Here is a 20,827-nt window from a genome sequence, read left to right on the forward strand (position 1 = left end):
TTTTCTCAGAGCATATGACCAGTAGTGGGATTGCTGGATCATATGGTAGTTCTATTTTAGTTTTTTAAGGAACCTCCATTCTGTTTTCCATAGTGGCTGTATTAATTTACATTCCCACTAACTGTGCAAGAGGGTTCCCTTTTCTCCACACCCTATCCAGCATTTACTGTTTGTAGATTATTTGATGATGGCCATTCTGACTGGTGTGAGGTGATACCTCATTGTAGTTTTGATTTGCATTTCTCTAATGATTAGTGATGTTGAGCATCCTTTCCTGTGTTTGTTGGCAATCTGTATATCTTCTTTGGAGAAATGTCTATTAAGGTCTTCTGCCCATTTTTGGATTGGGTTGTTTGCTTTTTTGATATCGAGCTGCATGAGCTGCTTGGAAATTTTGGAGATTAATCCTTTGTCAGTTGCTTCATTTGCAAATATTTTCTCCCATTCTGAGGGTTGTCTTTTCATCTTGTTTATGGTTTCCTTTGCTGTGCAAAAGCTTTGAAGTTTCATTAGGTCCCATTTGTTTATTTTTGTTTTTATTTCCATTTCCCTAGGAGGTGGGTCAAAAAGGATCTTGCTGTGATTTATGTCATAGAGTGTTCTGCCTATATTTTCCTCCAAGAGTTTTATAGTGTCTGGCCTTACATTTAGGTCTTTAATCTATTTTGAGTTTATTTTTGTGTATGGTGTTAGAGAGTGTTCTAATTTCATTCTTTACATGTAGTTGTCCAGTTTTCCCAGCACAACTTATTGAAGAGGCTGTCTTTTCTCCATTGTATGTTCTTGACTCCTTTATCAAAAATAAGGTAACCATATGTGCGTGGGCTTTCTGTCCTGTTCCATCAATCTATATTTCTGTTTTTGTACCAGTACCATACTGTCTTGATTACTGTAACTTTGTAGTATAGTCTCAAGTCTTGAGAAAGTCTCAAGAGACTTTCTCTTTCTCAATATTGCTTTGGCTATTCGGGATCTTTTGTGTTTCCATACAAATTGTGAAATTTTTCATTCTAGTTCTGTGAAAAATGCCATTGCTAGTTTGATAGGAATTGCATTGAATCTGTAGATTGCTTTGGGTAGTATAGTCATTTGCACAATGTTGATTCTTCCAATCCAAGAACATGATATATCTCTCAGTCTGCTTGTATCATCTTTAATTTCTTTCATCAGTGTCTTATAGTTTTCTGCATACAGGTATTTTGTCTCTTTAGGTAGGTTTATTCCTAGGTATTTTATTCTTTTTGTTGCAATGGTAAATGGGAGTGTTTCCTTAAATTCTCTTTCAGATTTTTCATCATTAGTGTATAGGAATGCAAGAGATTTCTGTGCATTAATTTTGTATCCTGCTACTTTACCAAATTCATTGATTAGCTCTCGTAGTTTTCTGGTAGCATCTTTAGGATTCTCTATGTATAGTATCATGTCATCTGCAAACAGTGACAGCTTTACTTCTTCTCTTCCAGTTTGGATTCCTTTTATTTCCTTTTCTTCTCTGATTGCTGTGGCTAAAACTTCCAAAACTATGTTGAATAATAGTGATGAGAATGGACAACCTTGTCCTGTTCCTGATCTTATAGGAAATGATTTCAGTTTTTCACCATTGAGAATGATGTTGGCTGTGGGTTTGTCATATATGGGCTTTATTATGTTGAGTTTACTTCCCTCTACGCCTACTTTCTGGAGAGTTTTTATCATAAATAAGTGTTGAATTTTGTTGAAAGCTGTTTCTGCATCTATTGAGATGATCATATGATTTTTCTCCTTCAATTTGTTAATATGGTGTATCACATTGATTGCTTTGCGTGTATTGAAGAAACCTTGCATTCCTGGGATAAACCCCACTTGATCATGGTATATGATCCTTTTAAGTACTGTTTAAGTGCTGTTGCATTTTGTTTTTTAGTGTTTTGTTGAGGATTTTTGCATCTATGTTCATCAGTGATATTGGCTTGTAGTTTTCTTTCTTTGTGACATCTTTGTCTGGTTTTGGTGTCAGTGTGATGGTGGCCTCGTAAAATGAGTTTGGGAGTGTTCCTCCTTTTCTTTTATTTTGGAAGGGTTTAAAAAGGATAGGTGTTAGCTCTTCTCTAAATGTTTGATAGAATTCACCTGTGAAGCCATCTGGTCCTGGGCTTTTGTTTGTTGGAAGATTTTTAATCACAGTCTCAGTTTCAGTGCTTGTGATTGGTCTGTTTATATTTTCTATTTCTTCCTGGTTCAGTCTCAGAAGGTTGTGCTTTTCTAAGAATTTGTCCATCTCTTCCAGGTTGTCCATTTTTATTGGCATAGAGTTGCTTGTAGTAATCTCTCATGATCCTTTGTATTTCTGCAGTGTCAATTGTTACTTCTCCTTTTTCATTTCTAATTCTATTGATTTGAGTCCTCCCCCTTTTTTCCTTGATGAGTCTGGCTAATGGTTTATCAGTTTTGTTTATTTTCTCAAAGAACCAGCTTTTAGTTTTATTGATTTTTGCTATCATTTCCTTAGTTTTGTTTTCATTTATTTCTGATTTGATCTTTATGATTTCTTTTCTTCTGCTAACTTTGGGGTTTTTTGGTTCTTCTTTCTCTGATTGCTTTAGGTGTAAGGTTAGGTTGTTTATTTGAGATGTTTCTTGTTTCTTGAGGTAGGATTGTATTGTTATAAACTTCTCTCTTAGAACTGCTTTTGTAGCATCACATAGGTTTTGGGTCATTGTGTACTCATTGTCATTTGTTTCTAGGTATTTTCTGATTTCCTCTTTGATTTATTCAGTGATGTCTTGGTTATTAAATAATGTATTGTTTAGCCTCTATTTGTTTGTATTTTTTACAGATATTTTCCTGTAATTGATATCTAGTCTCATAGCAATGTGGTTGGAAAAGATACTTGATACAATTTCAGTTTTCTTAAATTTACCAAGACTGGATTTGTGACGCAAGATATGATCTGTCCTGGAGAATGTTCCATGAGCACTTGAGAAGAAAGTGTATTCTGTTGTTTTTGGATGGAATATCCTATAAATATCAATTAAGTCCTTCTTGTTTAATGTATCGCTTAAAGCTTGTGTTTCCTTATTTATTTTTATTTTGGATGATCTGTCTATTGGTGAGAGTGAGGCGTTGAAGTCCCTTACTATGATTGTGTTACTCTCTATTTCCCCTTTTATGGCTGTTAGCATTTCCCTTATGTATTGAGGTGCTCCTATGTTGCGTGCATAAATATTTACAATTGTTGTATCTTCTTGGATTGATCCCTTGACATTATGTAGTGTCCTAGTTTGTCTCTTGTAATAGTCTTTATTTTAAAGTTTATTTTGTCTGATATGAGAATTGCTACTCCAGCTTTCTTTTGATTTCCATTTGCATGGAATATCTTTTTCCACCCCCTCACTTTCAGTCTGTGTGTGTCCCTAGGTCCATGTGGTTCTCTTGTAGATAGCATATATACGGGTCTTGTTTTTGTATCCATTCAGCCAGTCTATGTCTTTTGGTGGAAGCATTTAATCCATCTACATTTAAGGTAATTATCGATATTTACGTTCCTATTACCATTTTTAAAATTGTTTTGAGCTTGTTATTTTATCTTTTCCTTCTCTTGTGTTTCCTGCCTAGAAAATTTCCTTTAGCATTTGTTGCAAAGCTGGTTTGGTGGTGCTGAATTCTGTTAGCTTTTGCTTGTCTGTAAAGGTTTTAGTTTCTCCGTTAAATCTGAATGAGATCCTTGTTGGGTACAGTAATCTTGGTTGTAGGTTTTTCCCTTTTATCACTTTAAATATGCCTTGCCACTCCCCTGTGGCTTGCACAGTTTCTGCTAAAAGATCAGATGTTAACCTTATGGAGATTCCCTTGTATGTTATTTGTTGTTTTTCCCTTGCTGCTTTTAATATTTTTTCTTTTAATTTAATTTTTGGTAGTTTGATTAATATGTGTCTTGGCATGTTTCTCCTTGGATTTTTCCTGTATGAGACTCTCTATGCTTCCTAGATCTGATTGACTATTTCCTTTTCCGTATTAGGGAAGTTTTCAGCTATAATCTCTTCAAATATTTTCTCAATCCCTTTCTTTTTTTCTTCTTCTATTGGGACCCCTATAATTTGAATGTTGGCATGTTTAATATTGTCCCAGAGGTCTCTGAGACTGTCCTCAGCTCTTTTCATTATTTTTTCTTTATTCTGCTCTGCAGTAGTTATTTCCACTATTTTATCTTCCAGGTTAATTCTCCGTTCTTCTGCCTCAGTTATTCTGCTATTGATTCCTTCTAGAGAATTTTTAATCTCATTTCTTGTGTTGTTCATCATTGTTTGTTAGCTCTTTAGTTCTTTTAGGTCCTTGTTAAACGTTTCCTATATTTTCTCCATTTTATTTCCTGGATCATCTTCACCAACATTACTCTGAATTCTTTTTCAGGTAGCCTGCCTCTTCCCTCTTCACTTGTTTTGTTGATGGGTTTTTACCTTGCTCCTTCATCTGCTGTGTGTTTCTCTGTCTTCTCATTTTGCTTAACTCACTGTGTTTGGGGTCTCCTTTGTGAAGGCTGCTGCTTCATAGTTCTTGTTGTTTTTGGTGTCTGTCCCCAGTGGCTAAGGTTGGTCAGTGGATTGTGTAGGTTTCCTGGTGGAGAGGACTAGTGCCTGTGTTCTGGTGGATGAGGCTGGAGCTTGTCTTTCTGGTGGGCAGGACCACGTCTGGTGGTGTGTTTTGGGATGTCTGTGAGCTTATTATGATTTTAGTCAGCCTCTCTGCTAATGGATGGCGTTGTGTTTCTGTCTTGCTAGTTGTCTGGCTTAGGGTGTCCAGCACTGTGTCTTGCTGGTTGTTGAGTCGAGCTGGGTCTTAGCATTGAGATGGAGATCTCTGGGAGAGCTTTTGCCATTTGATATTTCATTGAGCTGGGAAGTCTCTGGTTGACCAGTGTCCTGAACTCAGCTCTCCCACTTCAGAGGCACAGGCCTGACACCCGGCCAGATCACCAAGAACTTTTTTGGGAAGTCTGAGGTCTTCTGCCAGCATTCAGTAGGTGTTCTGTAGGAGTTGTTCCACATGTAGATTTATTTCTGATGTATTTTTGGGGAGAAAGGTGATCTCCACGTCTTAGTCCTCCACCATCTTGAAGGTCTCCCTCCATTATGCCAATTTTAAATGAAGGAATAGAAGCTCAGAAAGTTAACTAAGTCAACCAAAGATACCTATGTTCTGAGTGGCAGGAATGAGATTGAAATGCATAGCACTGAACAACTCAGCTGACATTTCTCACTGCACATATCCAGCTGCCTTCTTTTTTTTTTTTTTTTTTTCCAGAGAGAGCAGCAACTAGGGTGCATTTATTTCCTCCTGGGCCTGGCAGACTGGGAGCAGAATACAGACAAAGGCACTGGGGCACGTGGCCTGTTATGGCCTGGAGTTCAGCTGCCTGGGTGGTAACTGAATGGGTGTGCCAGGGTGTGTAGGGAGTGGAGTGATCCTCCCAGAAATGAGAGAAGGGCCCTTGAGGTGTGCAAGCAACACAAACATTGGGCTTGGCACAGAAGCAAGAGAGGGGTTATGGAGTAGATGTGAGATGGGTGTGCTGGGGCAGGGTGTGTTGAAGCATGTTGGGCCCTGGCTGTTGACTGAGAATCCGGGTGCCAAGGGCTAGGAGAACAGAAAGGCCTGTGGGTCAGCAGCCAGCTGCCTTCTTGATATATCTTTTTGAAGTCTTACAGGCATCTTAAATTGGACTGGACAAAATAGAGCTTTCACTTTCTCTGCCTGCCCTCCTAATTCACTTCCCCACAGATTTTCCCAGCCTCAGTTATGGTATCACTCTCTCTGTCCAGTTGCTGAGGCTTCAAACTTAAGAGCCATCCTTGATTTCTTCTAATTCATCTAATTCATTGGTAGGATCTACAAGTTCTATGTCCAAAACGTATCCTGCCATTAATACTGTTCAACTATCATTTTTTACCCCAACTATGGCAACAGCCTCTAAATTTGTCTTCTAACAGAACAAATCTTTAAGTAGGGACGTCAGGTGCTGCTGAGAACTCTTGCCTCCTTAACAGTCCATCCTGCACACAGAAGCCAAAGTGGACTTTCTAAAGTGTGATTCATACCCTGCCATACCTCAGTTTAAAATTACCCAAGGCCTTCTCTTTATAACCAGAAAAAATCCACTGTCCTTGCAGTGCCCATGCGCTCATTCGCCTGCTCTCCACTCTTCCCTTCGTTCCCTACTCTGAACCACGTTTGATTTTCTGACTCTTAGACAGTCAGCTCCTTTCCATCTCAGGATTTTGACATCAACTTTTCCTTTTCCACATATCTTCCTCCTACTCATCATTCAAGTAACAATCAAATGTAACGACAAAGAAGTGACTATCTTAGTTAAAGCAACACCTTCACTCACTCTGAATGCCGTTTCCACATTTTATCTTCTTCTTAGTGCCAACACTTCTTGAAATCCCAAGAGATTAAAGTCTCATTGAAGACATAGACTCTGTTTTACACACTTTAATATTTCATGCGCATAATGGTACCTGTGTATATTTGGTGTTTAGTAAATATTGTTTGATTGACTGAATTAATGGGTTATTTTCATCTTAAGGTAGCGTTTCAGAAATGATGAACGAACTAGTGAAACAATAGAATATTCTCTTTCTAAATACAGGCATATGAACGTATTGCGAGTTCGGTTCCAGACCTCTATAAACCAAATATCGTAATAAAGTGAGTCACATGAATTTTTCGGTCTCCTAATGTATATAAAAGTTATGTTTACACTATGTTGTAGTATATTAAATGTGAAATAGCTTTATGTCTAAATAAACAATGTACATACCTTAATTTAAAAATACTTTATTGCTGAAACATGATAACTATCATCTGAACCTTCAACAAGTCATCATCTTTTTGCTGGGGGAGAGTCTTTTATTGATGTTGATGGCTGCTGACTGATCAGAGTGGTGGTTCCTTAAGGAAGGGTGTCTGTGGAAATTTCTTAAAATAAGACAATGATGAAGGTTGCAACATTGATTGACTTCCTCTCACGAGTGATTTCTCTGTAGCATGCAATGCTGTTTGATAGCATTTTACACACAGTAGAATTTCTTTCAATATTGTAGTCAATCCTCTGAAACCCCTGGTGCTGATTTATCAACTAAGTTTACGTAGTGTTCTAAATCCTTTCTTATCATTTCAACAATCTTCACAGCATCTTCACCAGGAGTAGATTCCATCTGAAGAAGCCACATTTTTTTGCTCATGCATAAGAAGCAACTCCTCATCCGTTCAAGTTTTATCATGAGATTGTAGCAATTCAGTCACATTTACAGGCTCCACTTCTATTTCTCTTGAGTTTCCACCACATCTGCAGTTCCTTCCTCCCTGGAAGTCTTGAACCCCTCAAAGTCATCCATGAAGGTTCGCATCAACTTCTTCCAAACTCCTGTTAGTATTGATATTTTGACCTCTTCCCATGAATCATGAATGTTCTTAACGGCATCTAGAACAGCGAATCCTTTCCAAAAGGTTTTTAATTTACGTTGTCCAGATCCATCAGAGGAGTTGCTATCTATGTCAGCTACAGCCTTATGAAATGTATTTCCTAAATAATAAGACTTAAAAGTTGAAATTACTCCTTGATTCATGGGCTGCAGAATGGATGTTGTGTTAGCAGGCATGAAAACAACCTTAATCTCATTGTACATCTCCATCAGAGTTTTTGCGTGACCAAGTACATTGTCAATGAGCAGTAATGATGAGCCCCCAAACAATTATAATAGTAACATCAAAGATCACTTATCACAAATCACCAAAATAATACAATAATAATGAAAAAGTTGGAAATATTGCAAAAATTACCAAAATATGACAAAGAGACATGAAGTAAGCACATGCTGTTGGAAAAATGGTGCTGATAGACTTGTGATGCAGTGTTGCCACAAACCTTCAATTTGTAGAGAACACAGTATCTACAAAGAGCAGTAAGGTGAAACATAATAAAATGAGGTATCCCTGTAATAGTAAATAATAAGAAAATCTTTGTTAAACTAAAATCTGTGGGTATTACACTTAGATTGCCTGAGACTGTTCAAAAGTAGGAAAAAATGTGGGGATAAATTGTGATGTATTGCTCAAGTTGGTACTTAGATTGTAACCATATAATACTTATATCTTACAGTAAACACCCACAGTCAAGAAAAAAATCACAACTATACAGCAATTTTCAGTAATAGAAAGGTCAGAATCTTTCATTTCATTTCAAAGTCAGAGCCCAAAACACCAAGACTGATAATTCCTGAAATTATTCTTTGGAATTCCAAGAGAAATACTATGTTTACATACTGTGCATACAATAATTTACTAAAGTTAGTAATTTCCACTCTTTGTTCTCATAAGAGGTTAGGCTGAGCAAAGAGTCACCAATTTTATTGAATAGAAATTAAAAAAATGGAAATTGTTGCAGCAATTGCTGCTGTTATGAATTAAGCCAGCTCTTACTTTTAACAAACCCTCTAGATTTCTGAGACACTTCCCTAATCTGGATACATCATACTCTCTCCCTGTCTTCTCTATCATGCTGGTTTTCGTAGCAGCTTTTGTTAACTAAGCAAACTTGGGTCCGCTTGCCCAATGCACAGCAAAGCCAATCTACTGATACCAGATTGCAGTGAAGGAAAGTATAGCATTAATTGCAAGGCAACAAATGTGAGGCCAAGGAAGGAGAATGGGCAGCTCATGCTCAAAGGATCCAAACTCCTGGATGGCTTTCAGAGAAGGGTTTTGAAAGGCAAGGTGAGGGAGAGGGTTGTAGGGTGACTGATCAACCCATGCACATTATTCATATTGGTTGACGGTGAGGTAACCCAGTGGTAGCTCAGGAGTCAACATCAACAACCTTCTGGTTCCAACTGGTCTGGGGTCTGTGTGCTGGTTTTTAGCATGCAGTTAATTTCTTCCACCTGGCAGGGGTTTTAGTATCTGCAAAACAACTCAAGGTTAGGGTTCAGGATATTCTCTATAGCCCTTGAGGGGGAACGAAAGGTCCTTGACTTTGTTTTATGGCTAAACTATTATTATTTTGTCTTGCTTGACTATTTTCCTTTGTTTCTCCATTTTCTCACTTCTCTGATTAAATTTGCTTTTTGGAACTCAGGGAAGGCCTAGGATGCTGAAGACTTTTTACAAACAAGAGGCAGGGGACACCAGTGAGAGGTGTCTGTCCCTGGGAAGACCCCTCAGGGTCCTGCTCGTTTTCACTTCTCATAGTGGAAAGACAAGATAGTGTTTGGGAGTGGTAGGAAATGAGACCAGAGGGGCAAGGCTGGACCAAGTCTTGAGGCTGAAGGATCTAACCATGCTGAGGAGCTTGGACTTTATTGTGAGAGTTTATGTTTTGGAAAAGAAAAGGAGGAGAAGAAAAAGAAGAGAAGGGAAAGAAGATAAAAGGGACTCTTGTTTGTCTGATAATGCATTCTAAGTGCTATCCAATTTCTCTTCCTCTTTTTGCTGCCAAACTTCTCAAATGAGTCCTCTATACTGAGACCTATATAATAGGATGTCAAAGTAGGATAGTTGCTATATTCTCAGCTTTAGGTGAGGCTCTAAACTTGAGAACAAAATGTTTTATTATCCACAAATTATAAAAAGAGGTGACTAGAAAGAGACAGCCTAAAAATTAATCAGGTAAATTCATCCTTAGCCTACATTGAAGATACTTTAAGGAGAGGCTTGAAAATTAATAAAAATGGGTGAGTAGAACTTCCTTAGTGAGAGAATCATGAGAGAATGAATATACAAATGAACAGTGACTAGATCATTTATGTCAAAAGAACTCTCACCCACATCCTCTGCAGCAGCCAGCCGGGAAAGCCAAACCACAACCTCTGTAGCAATCAGCCAGAACAGTTAGGACTTGATCCGTGACTGCCAGCTTCCTAATTTTTGACCTTACTTCCAACTCAGAACCAGCCAGAAAAAAAAAAAAAGCCAAATATGCTCCTCAAACCCATCACATAAGTTGCTCCGCTTCTAGTTAGAGCTCCTCTGACTTCCCCACACCAACAATCTCCAATCAGAGCAAACCTGAAGGCATTCCTCTTTCTATGCTCTGGAGCTTTCCTACTCCCCTGCCTGCCTTTGATTCTCTGCTAAATGCAAGTGCTGGTGATGACTTCCTTATTACAAAAGGCTCTGAACAAATAGCCTCAGTTCTCATTAAGGTGGTCTTTATTTATTTTCAGAGTGCTACGACATTTGTCCTCCCCTCTGCCTGGGGGACAGGACAGTGGCTCTTCCCCCTTACCGATAGCCAAAGACTCAGGGACCAATATGCTGTTCAGTTCCAACAAATGTCTAAAGGGGAGGTTGGTTGAAGGGACCTGTGATGGCTGAAGAAAAATGGCACAGCTATGATGGCACAATTTGGTAGGGCAGGGATGTATGCAAATATCACATAGACCAAGTGCGGATCACTTGGGCTATCTTGAAAAGGACCCTCCCAAGATGATTTCCTGGGAAAGTGAGTTGACCCCAACAGAAGGTCTCTTAAAAACTCACAAAAGCACCCAGTGAGAGAAATCATCAACTTTTTGGTGGACCAAATGGCAAAAACCATACAAGCAAAATAACAGTTTCTGTCTTTATTTCTTTTCCCTCCCGCAATACCATATTTAGAAAATCCATGGGTAGAATAGTGAGTAGGAGAGGAAGTAATGAAATTTTCTTTTACCCTCAAATTTGATTATTTCAAATAGTGTTTTTATTGGAATATTATTTCTTTATGCCAACACTTATTTTTGTTTTGCTGAGGCTTTTGAAAGAGTTGCTGAGAAAACTACCCTGCATCTCCTCTGCCGTGGGCCATGACACTCTTCTTGGCTAAATTATGAGTAAAGAAGTTTTCTATAAAATATTAAAAGCTTAATATTAGAGATAAATTTGACCAATCTGCTTTCTCCCATTGTGTTATTCTAATGCAATTAAACAATGCATTGTGAATTTGCTTTGAGGAGACCACAAATTAACTTGCAATTTTGAACAAAGCCCTGTGATTGCTCATCAGGCCACTGTTATACCCACCCATTAACCTCTACTGACTCCAGAAGATAGAGGAGAAAAAAACAAAACAAAACGAAAAACTTCACTGGCGTTCCATCGGGAACTTTAGATCAGGGAGCCCTACAATGCTTCTCATCTCACTGACCTGACATCACCACCCCAAAGACAGGCCTCTCTGCACTTCTTCCTGAATTCATCCCCCCATTCTTGTCTTTCCAACCACTCAGTGGGCTGTGAATAAGAGCTGTGGTAAAGAGTAGGAAATGCTGGCAGTGAGGGGAGGGGTTTCTATTTTCCATAGAGTAATCAGGGGTGGTTTCACTGGAAAGGTGATAATTGAACAGAAAACTTCAAGAATTCAGAGAATAAGCCATGTGGATGGGGGCGGGGTGGGGAGGATGATAACATTTAAGTCAGAGCAAGTGCGAAGGATATGAGGACATAGGCTTGAGGATTCTAGCAATAGCAATGGACAAACATCACTGGAATGAAGTAAGTGAGACAGGAATTATGAAGAAAAAGAGCTAATGAAGTAAGAGGTAGTGTGTGTATGTGTGTATGGGGGTGGTGGGGATTGTATCATGTAGGGCTTTGCAGGGCATTGTGAGAACTTTGGCTTTTATTCTGTGTGAGGTGAGAAGCCAGTGGAGGATGTTGAACAGAGGAGTGATTTCTCTTCTCTCGTTCAAAGAGAAAGGATGACTCTTGCTGTTCTCCTGATAGAGGAGTAGTGGTAGGTAAGGACTGATGAAAAGGAGACTATTATAACAATACAGCAAGAACTGGGTGGTGGCTGGATCAGGGTAGGTAGTGACAAGGGGTTGAATTATGCATATATGTTGATACAAGCAGTAGGATTTGCTGGAGGATTGAATATGGGGAATGGGAGGGAAAAAAAGGAATCAAAGATGATTCCAAAGTATTGTCTTAGGCAACTGGTGGGCCATTTACTGAGAAAGAACTGAGAACACGTGGGGGGTGAAGTAGGAGTCGGTAGTTGGCAGTCCATATGGGGGGTAGAAACAAAGAGCTAACATTCACAATAAGGAGGTAGACACTGCCCAAAGGTTCAGGAAGGATCCATAGGGTACACTCTTTTAAGCTATGCTTTAATATATGGATGAGGTTTTCACAGAGGAGAAAGAAAGAAGAGTATCCTGTTTCTTAAGCCAGAAAAGCCATGGGAAAGCATGGGCCATTATTTGGAATCGTGATCATTGTGGTTTGGTTGCAACATATGATACACATAGGAAATTGCAGAGATAGTTTTGAGAAAGCAGGATGGAGCAAGATGGTGATGGCCTTGCATGCTTAGTTTAGGAGTTTGGACTTGACTTGCTAGGCAACTGGGATATGCTGCAGAATTTTAAGCAAAGGAGGGAAATTATAATATTAATCTCCACTTTAAGATGTCAGTGGAATGTGGGATGGATTCGCGGGGGGGGCAGGTAAGGGAATGGAGTTGAAAGCAGGAAAGTAATGAAGCCGTTGTGATGGACAGCTTCTATTTGCCCTTCCAGGTTCACTCCCTATCCTTCTTCAACCTGCATTGTGCCCCTGGAGCCTGACTGTTACAGACTATTTATATAGGTTACCTTTACCCTCTAATTTATGATTAATTTGTCCAATAGGAAACACAGCAGGAGAAAAGAGAGCAGGTGTAGAGTGAGGCCAGAGTGACTGTTATCCTGAGTCACTCACTGCCTGCCATGCGTGTCTGCTTGAAGACACAGCTCCTGTCAGGAGGCCCTATTCTACAGCAACCTGGGGTCCAAGAACTGCTCTCTTCCTTTTTAAAAATTTTTTTATTGAAATATAGTTAATTTACAATGTTGTGTTAGTTTCAGGTGTACAGAAAAGTGATTCAGTTATACATACATATGTACAAATACACTGTTCTTTTTCAGATTCTTTTGTATTATAGGTTATTACAAGATATTGAATATCATTCCCTGTGCTATACAGTAGGACCTTGTTGGTCATCTATTTTATATATGGTGATGTGTATATTTTAATCCCAAACTCCTAATATATCCCTCCCCCCCACACCTTTCCCCTTTGGTAACCATAAGGTTGTTTTCTAAGTCTGTGAGTCTATTTCTGTTTTGTAAATAAGTTCATATGTGTCATTTTTTAAGATTCCACATATGATAATTGTCTTTCTCTGTCTGACTTACTTCACTCAGTATGATAATCTCTAGGTCCATCCATGCTGCTGCAAATGGCATTATTTCATTCTTCTTTATGGCTGAGTAATATTCTGTTGTGTATATATTACCACCTCTTCTTTATCCATTCATCTGTCTCTGTCTCTCTTCCTTGACTCCTTAGGCCTAGAGACCAAACAGGTTTCTTTGCAGTTGGTAAATGTGTTATAATGTTCCTTAACCCTGCTCACACCCTTGTAAAAAGTCCCTTCACCAAACTGTCCTTAGTAACCCTATTCAAGCCTGCCATTCATTTGCCACTAAAACTGTATCTGTGTGCCACAGAAAAAACTCCAATCATGGTATTTAAAACTTGGTATTTTACTTTTTTTAAAAATGACATCCAGGGCTAGTGTGGTACTTTTGTGGTCATGCTGTATCTTAGATTGTATAATTCTTCACCACACTAACACTGGGTACTACATGGCTGTGGGAACACTGCCCATCACTCCCACTCTACATCCTACAGGCATCAGGAAGGAGAAAAAAAGGGGTCCACTTCCCAACAACTTCAAGAAGTCTTACAGGAAGTCTCCTTCAACGCTTTTGTTTCCATATCTTTGGCCAAACTTCATCACGTGGCTCTGCCTACCTACAAGTGAGACCGGGAAATGATTTTTCTAGCTGGGCATGTCGCAGCTTTGAATAAATTGGGAGTTTTGTCATTAAGAAAGAAGTAGAAAATGGTATTGTATAGGTAATTACAAGCCTCAATTCTGGTTAAATAATCCAAAAAATTGAATAGGTAACAAGGGCCAGAAAATGTGTTGAGGGAAAGGCGAAGTAGTGATGGATACTGTGAAAGATGTACAAGATATTAATGTTGGAATGGCCCTGATTAACATCCTCTTTATTTGACAATATTTTACTTAAGCCCTTTGATCTAATAAAATATTATTTATCTGAATACACAACTCTCTAAAATCTTCTTGTTGACGCCTTTTATAGAGTATAACCAAGAAAAAAGAAATGGACTTAAGTCTGAAGAGAAGTGACTAGAAAACAAAAGAATATTGGCAATTTCCATTTCTACAACTTTGGTAATGTTAAATGATTTCCATTGACCTAAATAACCTCCTGAAATAAAGTGGTCACAAAATTAAAACTGTTGAATTATGATCATCACACACATACTTTTTGCAAATCATGCCACTCAAAAGGAGCAAAGTTCAGTGTTACTGATAAACATGAACAACTGTTGATGTGTTAAAGGTCTAAACCTGTGGGACATAAGCTTCCTTGATGAGCTGAATCTTAGGAAAAGTAATAACTTAATTTTGTCTCTCAAACTTTAATTAACACACAACATGTTCCAGGATCTTATGTTTTTTATTAGTCTGTAGAAAGTACAGAAGAACTATATTTCTTCTCTCTCTGAGAGTTTATATTCCTTGAGATATGAAACTGTACCTCTGAAAGCTGTGTGCATTTTATGTACAATATACTTGCAGATATTTGCAATACATTTTTCTTTCCAAAGCCCTCATGGCTGAGTTAGTCACTAACAGAACATTGCTCTGAATGTCATTATATAGAAAACAATTCCCACCTTTAAATACATTGTAATTTATGCAGTTGTTCTTGATTTCCAAACTAAGAAACAAATTTAGAACTATGTGAAAAATGTAAACTGAATTTTTCATTGAAATATATATGTTAACACCATCATGGTGACCATCTTTTTGAATGAAGTGATAAACATATATTCTGATTTAGTCCAGCAAGTGCTAGATTTGGTATTGGGAATCTTACATCTGTTCTTCCCAAGGAAACCCACTGTCTCTTAATTTTTATCACCATTAACTTGTAATTTGCTAAATATAAGCTAGTCACATTGTGCTTCATTTGTAAAAAAATAATTAGCATTCTAGGGTTGGGGGAAGGGATAGTTAGGGAGTTTGGGATTGACATGTACCCACTGCTATATTTAAGATGGATAACCAGCGAGGATCTACCATATAGCACAGGGAGCTCTGCTCAATGTTATGTGGCACCCTGGATGGGAGGGGAGTTTGGGGGAGAATAGATACATATATATGCATGGCTGAGTCATTTTGCTGTGCACCTGAAACTATCACAACATTGATAATCGGCTATACTCCAATATAAAAGAGTTTAAAAGAATTAACATTCTAGTTTGTCTTCCCTTTGCTATCCATCATGCTCTGTGGAGCCATTAGAAAATATACATTTATGAAACACGTCATGGCTTGTAAACCTAGAATTCTGTTTGTAATTCAATTCCCTCTCCACAGTTTACCTTGTGTTATTTATTTAACCAATATTTACCAGATTCAAAATTTTTTAAGACGTTTCCTAACTAGCCATGTCAGGCTCTGTGCTAGGAGCTAGGTGTTTAACCTTGAGCTTTATGTATTGATTAGCTCTCTATAAATTTGTGGTTGATTATATGTCTTTTGATGCCCAGGAGTTTTGTCTATGGAGAGGAACAACCCAAAGTATTTTTACTTCATTTGATTTTCAGCTTACTAAATTCATAATTTTACTTACTAGACTCGTATATTCATATTGATGGTAAATTTGGTTAAATTTACTTTAAAAAGATAAACATCAATTCCATATTAAGCATGACTGAACATCTTAAACAGAAAATAGAATATGTTTAAATACAAGAATTATACAATTTATTATTACATATACCTTTACATGTATTCTAAAATAGTAACATTATAAGGTTGGTTAACATCTTCAATATTCCTAGTGTTGTTGTATAATATTTTTACTCTACTTAATTTGATATCTGCCTAAGGTTTTAGTAACACTATGTTTAAATAGTGTTTCCAGGGGTGATAAATCTTTCCTGATTAAAAAAAGAAAAAAGACTTTTCCTAACTAGCCATGGTCACAGGATCTAGGTTATCAATCAGTTGATTATTGGATGGAGATTTTGGATATAGAATTTAGCTGTTTCTCTCAAGCAGATTAAAAATCAAGATAATTGCTATCAGGCTATTTCCTTTTATGGTTAAGTTTTGCAACCATTTGTCTTTTAATAAATGATGTATTTTGAAAGTTAGTAATTTCATCTATGTCTTGTCATCATAATATATTGACCTGGTCTGTTAGCATTATTACAACATTTTTTATTCCTTAACTAGTATCTTATTATCATTTGTAGAACCACATAACAGTTTCATCTCTTAAGAGATGCAAGAACAGGAACATACATTTCTCTTTAAGACATTTTGCTAATTCAAATACTTTTGAACACTCCTACTTTGTTATAATGTGCTCGTTACTATTAGAACCATTTTCCACTTGATATTACATGTGGCTATGAGGGTTGATTAGTTCTCCCTGTTATTGATACAATACCTTTTATGGACCATGTAAAAAGTGTCAAACTCTTTGTTAAAGTGATTGTACCATTTCACATTTCCTGCAGCAATGTATGAGAATTTAACTCACATCCTCTCCAATACTTAAAGTTGTCAGACTTTTTAATTTTAGCCATTTACTGGGTATTGTAGTGGTACTTAATTGTGGTTTTCATTTGCATTTTCCTGATGACTAATGACGTTAAGCATCTTTTCATGTGTTCATTAGTTATTTGTATATCTTCTTTTTTAAAGTATTTGTCCATGTTTATTGGGTTGTTGTTCAATTTACTATTAATAAGTTGCAAATGTTCTTTATTTCAAATTCACATCTTTGTCAAATACATGTAACATGAATATATTCTTCACTCTGTGGCTTACCTTTTCATTCTTTTGACAGTGTTTATCAAAAAGCCAACATTTTTTTTGTGTGAACACCAATTAATCAATTTTTGTGACTCATGACATCCCAGAGTAAACAACATTTGTTCCTATGTTTTCTACTAAAATTTTATTTCTTAAGTTTAAGTGTATGTTTAAGTCTAATTTTGACATTTGGTATGAAGTAAGGGTCCAGGCTCTTTTTTTTTCATATGTATATCCAACTGTTTGGGCACCATTTTTTAAAAGACTGTCCTTTCCCCATTCAATTACCTTAATACCTTTGTTGAAAACCAAATTGTCATATATATGTGGGTCTATTTCTGAACTTTCCATTCTGTTCCATTGATCTGTGTGTCTATTCTTTCACCAATAGCTCACCCTTGGTTAACTTTTTTTATAATAAATCTTAGTCCTCTAGCTTTGTTCTTTTACAAAGTTACTCAATTATTCTAGGTCCTTTGCATTTCCATACAGATTTTATAATCAGTGTGTCAGTTACTGCCAAAGCAACATGTTGGGATTTGATTTGGATTAGTTTAATCTATAAATTAATCTAGATACTGGGAGAATTGCCATTTTAACAGTGTTGGATCTTCCAACAAATGAACATCATATATTCCTCCATTTATTCAGGTCTTTTAAAATTTGTCTCTGCAATGTTCTGTGGTTTTCAGTAAACATATATGCAAGCACATATTTTGTTATATTTATTCCCTAAAAATTTCATGGTTTTTGATACTATTGTAATAGAAATGTTTTATGATTTATATTTCCAATTGTTTGTTGTCAATATATAGAAATGTAATTGATTTTTTTCATGTTAGCTCTGATTTGGGGACCTTGCTAAAGTCACTCATTAGCAAGTAATTTTTTTTTAGATTCTTTAAGATTTTGTATGTATATGATCAGTTTTCTAATAAATAGAGTTTTTATTTCTTTCTTTGCAATCTCTGTGGTCTTGCTTAATGCACTGGCTAGGATCTCCAGTAAATGTTGAAAAGGAGTAGAGAGGGACTTCCCTGGTGGTCCAGTGGTTAAGACTCTGTGCTCCCAACGCAGGGGGCCCCGGGGGTCAATCCCTGGTCAGAGAACTAGATCCCGCATGCCGCAACTAAAGATCCCATGAGCCACAACTAAGACCTGGTGCAGCCAAATAAATAAATAAAATTTTTTTTTAAAAGAAAGAAAGAAAAGGAGTAGAGAAAGTGGAGACATTCTTGTCATGTTCCTGATCTTCAAGGGAAAGTGTTGAATCTTCATTGATGCCCTTTATCAGGTTGAGAAAGTTTCCTCAGCTCAGTGAGATCTCTGCTTTGCTTGTGAGCCCCCTATCAGTACAACAAAGTGGAATGTCTTCAGGCAAAAAGCCAGGTAATTGTAGGGCTCATCTCATTTGTTTCTCTTTTATATCAGAGATAATCGTTCTACTGTTCCTGTTATCCCATGTCTGAAAACACTTTTTCTTATATTTTATCCAGTTTTCTAGTTATTTATTGTGGGCTGGCAAATCTGGTCTGGGTTATTACATTATGGTCCCATATTCAGAGGAAATAGATAAACATCCATATATTAATACTCTCTGTTTATTTAAATCAATAAAATTAAAAACAGCTCTGTATATTCATAATTTTTGTTGTGACTTTTATTATACACTTCAATTAAGTTTTTAATTTTTTGTTTTTTAAATTTTTTATAGAAGTATAGTTGATTTACAATATTATATTAGTTTTGGGTATACAGCATAGTGATTCAATATTTTTATAGATTATATACCATTTAAAGTTATAAAATAATGGCTATATTTCCCTATGCTATACAGTATAAGTATATCCTTGTTGCTTATCTATTTTATACATAGTCGTTTGTATCTCTTAGTCCCCTGCCCCTATCTTGACCCTCCCTTCCTTCTCTCTCCCCACTTGTATCCACTAGATTGTTTTCTATATTTGTGAGTCTGTTTCTGTTTTGTTATATGCATTCATTTGTTTTACTTTTAGATTCCACATATAAGTGATAACATACAGTATTTGTCTTTTTCTGTCTGACTTATTTCACTAAGCAAAATACTCTCTAGGTCCATCCACGTTGTTGCAAATGACAGAATTTCATTCTTTTTAATGGCTGAGTAATATTCCATTACGTGTGTGTGTGTGTGTGTGTGTGTGTGTGTGTGTGTGTAGCACATCTTCTTTATCCACAAATCTGTTGATGGACACTTGTGTTGCTTCTATGTCTTGGCTGTTGTAAACTATGCTGCTATGAACATTGGGGTTCATGTATCTTTTTGCATTAGTGTTTTCAATTTTTTTTCCAGATATATAGCCAGGAATGGAATTTCTAGATAATATGGTAGTTTTAGTTTTTTGAGGAATCTCCATACTGTTTTCCATAGTGGCTGCAACAGTTTACATCCCCACCAACTATATACAAGGGTTCCTTTTTTCTATATCCTCATCAACATTTGTTATTTGTAGACTTTTTGTGATGGCCATTCTGACTCGTGGGAGGTGATATCTCATTGTGGTTTTGATTTGCATTTCTCTAATAATTAGTGATGTTGAGCATCTTTTCATGAGCCTGCACTTCAATTAATTTTTAACTTTTGAATATCTATTCAATTTATCTATTATAAATTGAAGGCTTTTGAGTAACTCAATCTCTTCAGTTAAAAATAATCCTACAATGCATAGAACAACCCCTTTGTAAACACAAAGAATTAAATCCCAGGAAGTTCTGGGTTATCCTACTGATGGGCTGACTAAGCTTCGGTAACATTGGAGAAAGTCCTCAGAAAGAAAAGCCAAGAGACCAGAATCGTGAGATAGAAAGCTGTTAGTTTATAGGAAAAGCGTCCCATATAGCTTGTTAGCCCAATGGTTCTGTCTCAATAGCTTCCTCTAAAGTTGAACTTCCATGCAGCTTGGGACTGTGTCTTCTTCTTGTCTGGATTTCAGCAGATCTAAGCACAGTGCTTTACACACTTTAGTGCCCAGTACTTTTTACTGAATGAAATTGCAAAACTTTATAATGCATAGTAAAGCATCATTTTACAAGAAAACAAATTTTAAATGAATTGCATAATCAAATTTTCCCTTTTGGTAATTTAGATCATGAAAATTAATATTTTCAGTCAGTCATCCATATAACATTTACTGGGCACTTCCTATAGGGCAACAGATATTTGTCCATTATGACAGAAGTTGCCTCAAAGTATCTATTCTCCCCTTCTTTTTGGCAATAGAACCCTGTAATTTTTGCTTGCACCTTGTTATTTAGCTAAAAGACTGTATTTCAGTCTCCTTTGCATCTAGGTATGTTAATTTGACTTAGTTCTGGCCTATAAAATCTCAGCAGAGATTCTGTGGAAATTCTAGGAAGTCTCCTTAAAAGAGAGAGCATGTGCCATTCTTCCTTTTATTCCCCAGTCTTCTTCCTGCCTTTGTTGCAGAAGCTCTCCTAGCAATTTTAGACCATTAAGACAAGGGTCATATCCTGAGGATGGTAAAGTCATGCACAGGAAAGAGCCTAATGACCACAGAGAATCACTAAACGATTAGTGTGAATTGCCTGACTCTAGACTGCATTTACTGAAGAAAGTAAAATTCACTTTTGATTAAGCCATTGTTATTTGAGTTTTTCTATTATATGCATATGAATCAAATTGCAGCCAATTCAATTTGAAAAAAATATTTGAATATTCTACCTTTGCTGATCTTTTATGAGACTGTATTAATCTGATTTTTCACTGTGATAGTACTGTATAACAGATAGCCCTCAATATCTCAGTGGCTTAAAACAGCAAAGACTTTTCTTGCTTATGAGTTGTCATGTGGGCTGCTATTCATCTGATCTTGGACATGATGATGTTTGGCTGGGCTT

This window comes from Delphinapterus leucas, chromosome 5 (assembly GCF_059928025.1).
Source record: "Delphinapterus leucas isolate spDelLeu-1000000601 "Yukka" chromosome 5, BTC_Dleu_Yukka2, whole genome shotgun sequence".
Lineage (NCBI taxonomy): Eukaryota > Metazoa > Chordata > Mammalia > Artiodactyla > Monodontidae > Delphinapterus > Delphinapterus leucas.